Raw genomic sequence first — 7,835 nt, 5'->3', positions numbered from 1 at the left:
CTAACACAGCCACCAGAGCATCAGGCTCTGTGCTACACCTTTGAGCTGCTTCAGGAACTTTTCCTGGACCTGAATGGGATAAAGCTGTCACCAACAGTACATGCTTTCAAGTTGAAGTTGCTGTCTTAAATGCTCTTTCCAGGAGGTCGACACAGTGCAGTCTAAGCTGGCCAATCCTAACTCAATGGTGCAAATGAGTGGAGGAACATCAATGAGTGTCACAGTTACAGAGACAGTGACTCCATGGACCCTCCACTCACACACCACATTTAGCTTTGAAATGAATGGCTCACTGTAAAGCAACACAGATGTGTGTCTAAAGGGGCCTTTCAGAAAGAAACTCATGGATGTCACACAACTTTTTACAACTCACCACACAAAATCTGAAGTACTAGTCATCAGTCCCCCATCACAAAGACAGTTAATTACTGCACACCTGGGAGAACTAGTCCAGTATACGTGAAGCCCTCAGCCAGAAACCTGAGGGTTGATATGAACTGATATTAACAGGGGACTGGACTTGGATTCATCTTCACTGACTGGGACTTGAGTTCTTGGGACTGGAGACTTGACTGGGATTAGAGGTTTGCTGACTCTGTACTGTTCACACTGGAACTAAACCAGATGTTTTTTCTTTTTACTATAATAGTTTCCTTCAAACTATTCAAAAGAAGTGAATGACACTTTGACAGTGTGTGTAGCTCTGGTGTTCACTTCTGTATAACTTGGTATTTTCTCTGATACAGTAACATAACTGTATTGAGGTGCTTCCACAGATTAACCACAGGGCTGATTGGGCCGGTGACCTCTGACCTCTAGACGAATGGAAGAGTCATTCTCCTCTTAGCAGAAAATGTGTAAAAAGCAGTGTAAAAGATCAGCTGACTGAGGCTTCTCTCAACACTTCAGAGAAAAATCCAACTAGCACTGATGTGACTGTTCAAATCATGCAGGAGTCGCAGGTTCCACTGATATTGGTTTAATGACAAATCCTTGAAAGGGTGTACACACACATTTAAAGGAATGTGTAAAGAAATCTGTGTGTGTGGTTTCTGAAAGGAATAAAGAAGAGAAAACTTATACAAAGAGTTAAACTCATAAATTCTTTATAGAACATGAAACTAAATAATATAGTCCAACAAAACATGCTTAGCAATAGAAATAATGTTAGAAAGGTGCACTAGACATTCAAATCAAGCAGAGGCTCATCATGACCTTGAGACCATCGCTGCATCAACCCACAAGGTCTTAAAGGTCCATATTAACATCAAACACTAAGCAATTAACTCTTAAAATGATGATTTATCACTGACTAACTTTTAAATGTACTTATAATTCAATGGACACACACAAAACATAAACTCAAACTAAGTAGCACCCTTTTCTCTAACGTTGTCACTCTTAAAAAAATGAACTCTTAACTCTCCGGTCTCTCTCATTCAAACACTGCCAGACACTACAGAGTCTGAACCTACCACTGTTGGAGGGAGGTTTAGAACAGTCCAAGTGGAGCTGGCCTTTCTAACACAGTGAAGCAGCAAAAAGGAAGCCAAAGACAGAAATGATACCAGAACAAATATTCACACAATTGAAGGGTTTGTTTCTCAAACATGTTCAGCTGTCATTGAGATTTTATTGATTTTGTATTCTGACTGCAGGATTCTTATTGAGGGTTAAAGGTCTTCAGTGAACTCAACCTGGACCTGATCTGACTGTGGTCACTCTGCATCAGGATCTGCTGATCTTCTTTACCAAAGAGACTTTAGACTGTTGACACAAAATAACACAAGTAGATGAAAATCTTTCTCACTCTCCATCCGTTTATTTATTACAAGGTTACACATGAGCTGTGTGAAGAACTTGAGCTACCCAACACAGCAGCCTCCAAGGAAACAGAGTGACAGAAAGAAGAGAAGATATCAGGAGAGAAGAAGGATCCTTACACTGTAACTGTTTCATATAAAGCCTTTACATTCAAACATCATAGCTGCTCCCAACTTACTGCTTCATATGTCAGCAACAACACATCAATGTCAACAAAGTAGAGACAGATTTCTGTTAATAGAACTATCTTATATCCCTTTATAACAGCTGTTACACATCTGTTAGTCAATACATACTGATGAATACACATCAGGATTAGCATTTCTCTTCAGTGTGAGTGATTGATAGTACGAATTTCTGTTAGTACGTTCAGTTTGGATACATCTTGTAGAGAAGACTTTGCTGTTAGCAGACTACGATCTATTTGGAGAAGCTATGACCATATGGGAAGAGACACACGATATATGAGGCACCACAAAAGTATAATGTACGGCCTCAGTTGACAGTACAATGTTGAAGTGTTCCTCAAATAGAGGTTTGGTTTCGAGTCAAGGAGATGTGTTTCTTCATACCATGTACAGAAGTATCTAAAGTGGGAAGGAATTTGTGACATCTGTTGTGCTGTATATAAGGGCTCTGCAACGACTAATAAAGTTGTCTACCTTTCAGCCTGCACAGAGTCTCAGTGTGTCTGTCAGAGTAGAACCACGGCCGTGATTATGCTGCATTAATATTATTCAGTCTGTTGATAGATTCAGCTTTAGGGACAGTTATATTATTCAACCCATCAGTGATCATGTGTCTGGTGAGACGTCCCTTAAATTTAAACCTTTTACCACACTCAGAGCAGCTGAACGGTTTCTCTTCAGTGTGAACTAACGTGCTGGGTCAGATGTACCTTAGAACTAAACATTTTCCCACACTCAAAGCAGCAGAAGGCGTTTCTCTCCAGTGTGCACTAACATGTGTCTGGTCAGATTTCCTCTTTGGGTAAAACTTTTACCACACTCAGAGCAGTTGAAGGGTTTCTCTCCAGTGTGAACCAACATGTGTTGGGTCAGATTTCCTCTTTGGGTAAAACTTTTACCACACTCAGAGCAGTTGAAGGGTTTCTCTCCAGTGTGAACCAACATGTGTTGGGTCAGACCTCCTCTTTGGGTAAAACTTGTACCACACTCGGAGCAGCTGAAGGGTCTCTCTCCATTGTGATTCATCATGTGTTGTGTCAGATTTCCTCTTTGGGTAAAACTTTTACCACACTCAGAGCAGCTGAAGGGTTTCTTTCCAGTGTGAACCAACATGTGTTGGGTCAGCTTTCTCTTAAATCTAAACCTTTTACCACACTCAGAGCAGCTGAAGGGTTTCTCTCCACTGTGAACCAACATGTGTTGTGTCAGATTTCCTCTTTGGGTAAAACTTTTACCACACTCAGAGCAGCTAAAGGGTTTCTTTCCAGTGTGAACCAACTTGTGTCGACTGAGATTTCCTCTCTGGGTAAAAGTTTTACCACACTCAGAACACATATATGGTCTCCTTTCAGTCTTTATTTTCTTATTTTTTAAATTTAGGTCTGTCAGATTTTCTCTTGTCTCATGCCAATCATAACTCTCAACAATCTGAGGTTCATCAGAGTCTTCAGTCTTGACCTCATTCTTAGGAGTGAAGGAGAACTTGGTGGTATCAGCCTCCTCCAGTCCTTGAAGCTGACTGATCCACACTTCCTCATGTTCTTCTTTAAAGTGTTGGGGCTTAGCATCCTCCTGGTCCAGAATGTGGCTCCACTCCTGCTCAGGTGGAAACTCTTCCTTACTCACCAACAGTTGCTGGACATCTGTAGGACACAGGAAACAAACATTAACCACACTTAGACTGATGTTTGAATATTAATAAGGCTTGATTTTGTTTTTAATGACTTAAAATCAAAAGTTAATATGAATTGATCACATTTTAATCATGTTTGGAATTCACTGATTTTACATTTAAAGAAAGGAGGATTACAAAGTGGTGTCTTACAGACTGAGACGAGCAGTAAAGGACACTAAAGAGTGTTGAGGTCCAGTAAGTCCAGACTAAAGAGAGTTTAAGTCCAGTAAAGTCAATGATGTTGTTAGCAGGAGCTAGCTGCAGCTAACACTGTGACTCTGTGGTCGTCTATGGATGTTAGCTAAAGGCTCTGCTCCCTGAAACACGTTTCCAGCAGTGGGAAGAAAACCTACCTGCTCTGTGCAGCTTGATTTCAGGTGTTAACATCACCTGCAGCAGTTTTCTTTGTCGGTGGAGCTCCTCTTCGTATCCACTTGTTGTCGTTTGTTCTGATATATCTGTGATAACCGCAGCGAGCAGCCGCCGTCTGAAGAGCTCTTTAAGATCCTGAAACCCAGACATCTGACCCCACATCCAAGACTCCCAGTAGGAAAAGTCACAGCTTGATCCAAAGACAACTGGACTGGTTGAAGATGAAGTTCACTTCTCCTCCAGAAGGCTTCTTCACTTCTAAACTATCTGGAGGACGGAGCTAGAAATATAAGCCTCTGTGGATCATTAGCATACTAATGAACAAGGATGACTCCCATCAGAGTCGTTAGCTGAGTCGTTGACCTACTTACGCCTCGAGTCATCACCTCCCCCAGTCATCTGTGGGTCGTTGGGGTCACATGTTCCAAGGTGGGACTGGGCTTCAGTTGTTTTGGGAGAGAATTCAAAACAGCATTGTAGATAGGTGAGAGATGGTGATTCTATAATTCACTTAGCAACAACAACATTTTATTATTTTTTATTTTAAATACTTGATTACACATTCCAACATGTGTTTGATGTGGCCCTTCAAGAAGTGTCTTTCAGGAAGTGTCTTCCTCTACAGATTGGAGAAAGGATTCAGGAGTTTGATGCACCAATGAGAGAAGGGGAACCAAACATTAGGAGACACATAATTTGGAAAGCTGCCCAATCAGAGGAAGGAAACTGCACATTCTTGAATGCATTATTTGGTTAGATATTCTCTGTCTAGTGTATAAAAGGGTTCAGGGAAAGATAGTCGGGGCTCAGACTTCATGAACTGACCAGGTATCTGTCTGTGGTCAGGGACACGTAGTGTTGAACCCAGAGACTCTGTAACTTGTATTCTTGATTCATCGGGTTCATAAACTCTGTTAACCTGAGACCTGAAACGTCTTCCTGTCATCCCTATCTGCTCAACAACGAGCACGTGGAAAATCAAGGTAACTAAATGAAGGAGTCAGATTTCTTTAATGACATGTTGAGGAGAACAAACAGGTGATTTTGTAACATTGGATCAGATGTTTTCATTGGTTGATGGAGTGTAGACCTGTCTATAAAATGATTCAGGGGGTTTGTAATTCAAGCTTAAAAACATACACTTGTTTTAGCTTCATAAAATCAGTTTGTCTAATGAACATGCTTTTGTTTGTTCACAACTTATTTTAAGAAGTGGATCCAACTTAATATTAAGAGCAAGTTGTTCACTTAATAATGTGTCAGTTTTTAATAAATATTTCTACGTTGTCCAAAAACTGGAGAAATACTAAGTTACCCTACTTGTCTGTCTAGTTAGTTTCAACTGAACGACTTTTCCAAAGTAACGTGGTGCCTGAATTTGATGGGACTTGTTTGACACACTGCTGCCACGAGGTGTCACCAGCAAGAGATGGGAGGAGAAACTAACAGCATCTTTAGGGTAAGTAACAGCACTAAATGTCCTTTGCTATTCACAATATTAACTACTGCATCAGCACACATCACATTAAACTGTTCGAAATTTAAGTGAAAACAAATCTAGTCTGAGATAAATTAGCAGCTTGAAAATAGTCCACGTACTTCATACGTTAGCCAAATAGATGTTTTCTGTTGGGTTTGTTCTTCAAAGGCAGCAGGCCTCATGTGACCTGATTTTACAGTTGAACTCTATAGAGCTAACACTTTCTGTTGGGTTTGTTCTTCAAAGGCAGCAGGCCTTATGTGACCTGATTTTACAGTTGAACTCTATAGACGGACGGAGCTAGAAATATAAGCCTCTGTGGATCATTAGCATACCAATGATCAAGGATGACTCCCATCAGAGTCGTTAGCTGAGTCGTTGACCTACTTACGCCTCGAGTCATCACCTCCCCCAGTCATCTGTGGGTCGTTGGGGTCACAGCCGGTCCTAATGAAGTATATCCAATCAGACGAGCCGTTACACGGCCCACACACAGAGACACTAACAGAGCAGCTCACACAACAAGCTAACATGTGGACAGTGCAGACATGAGATGTCCATCAGCAGAGGAGAAGAAGGTTCAACATCCAGAAGAAGAAACACAGAAGGTTTCCCTCCTCACCTCTCTGTCTATGGTGGATCCACACGTCTGCACTGCCCGTATGTATGTGTGCTCCTGTTGTCTCTCTCTGTCTGTCAGGCTGGGGGAGCGTTAACATCATTAATACTCCTGTAATATCTGTGGGGAACAGAGGGACACTTGAAGGATTAAAGCTCAGTGTGTGAGTGTCTTATTCAATAAGTCTGAGCTGATGTGACAAGTATCTGTCACAAGGCACAAGCTCAAACACAAGGACAACTCACCTGAGTCATCCTCTGCAAGAGACAACCATCCATCCATTTTCTGCTGTTTATCCGGGGCCGGGTCACGGGGGCAGCAGTCTAAGCAGAGACACCCAGACTTCCCTCCCCCCAGACCTCCTCCTTACACAATGTTAATTTTTCACAATTTCATGAAGTGCAAATGCATTAAAATGTCAGTTTATATTTAACAGGGGACTAACTTTCATCCCCACAAAAGGGCAGCAATAAAAACCTCAGGGAGCAAAGCAGATGGGACATACAACTATATCACAGACGATTTAAATTGGCTTCACATTTCCAAAATAAACGAGACACAGAGCCCCTAATTTACCCCACCTTCCACGTGGACTCCCCCTGCTGGCACACTACCACCAGAGCTCACTGCCCTCATCACAGCTGATATCACTCACTTTGATCAGCACTTCAGGCTCAGCCACAACGAGCCAAACCTCAGCCCTGAGGAGTTTGCTGCACTGGAGGAGCTGAAAAACAATACAGACATTGTGATCAAACCAGCTGATAAGGGCAGTGTAGTGGGGATCATGGACAGGGAACAGTACCTGTGGGAGGGATATAGACAGCCCAATGATCAGAAATATTATTCTAAATTAGACAGAACAATTTATCCGGACACAATTAAATTAATACAAAAAATTATAGACAATTTGTACATTAAAAAAATTATTAATTTTAAGCAAAAGAGTTACCTGCTGGGCACACCTGAACCCAGGCCCAGGATCTTCTACATGCTCCCTAAAATACACATAGGATACATGTGATACATAAGGATCCTGCAAAATGGAGTAGGCCGCATGAGATCCCTCCAGGCAGACCTATTGTGTCAGACAGCAGCAGTGACACCTATAACACGGCTGAATATATTGATTTCTTCAGCTACATCAAAGACATCATTTCGTGGAAATTATTAGGAGCCTCCACATCCCACAAGATGCCATGCTGTTCACCATAGACATTGACAGGCTGTACACAAACATTGACACACAGGAGGGCATACAGGCTGTCAAAAACACATTTTATAAATTTAGGGACAAAAACAGACCAGATAAGGAACTAATTCAATTATTAGAAATCAATTTGACTGAGTTTGAACGATTTTGTTTTCAATTCAGACTTCTTCCTCCAAATTAAAGGCACAGCCATGGGAAAGAAATCTGCCCCAGCGTATGCCAACATCTTCATGGCTGAGTGGGAGACATCAGCCCTGGCCTCCTGTGAAAAGAAACCCCTCCACTACCTCAGGTATCTGGATGATATCTGGGGTGTCTGGTCCCACTCGGAGGAGGATTTCAAATCTTTCCTAGACACTCTCAACACTCACAACAAGTCAATCACGCTGAAATCCACCACCAGCTACACCTCTGTTGATTTCCTTGACACCACCACCTATAAAGCAGCGGGGTTCAGTGAAACA

This window comes from Symphodus melops, assembly GCF_947650265.1.
Source record: "Symphodus melops genome assembly, chromosome: 23".
Lineage (NCBI taxonomy): Eukaryota > Metazoa > Chordata > Actinopteri > Labriformes > Labridae > Symphodus > Symphodus melops.
Note: the sequence above shows the minus strand (reverse complement) of the source record.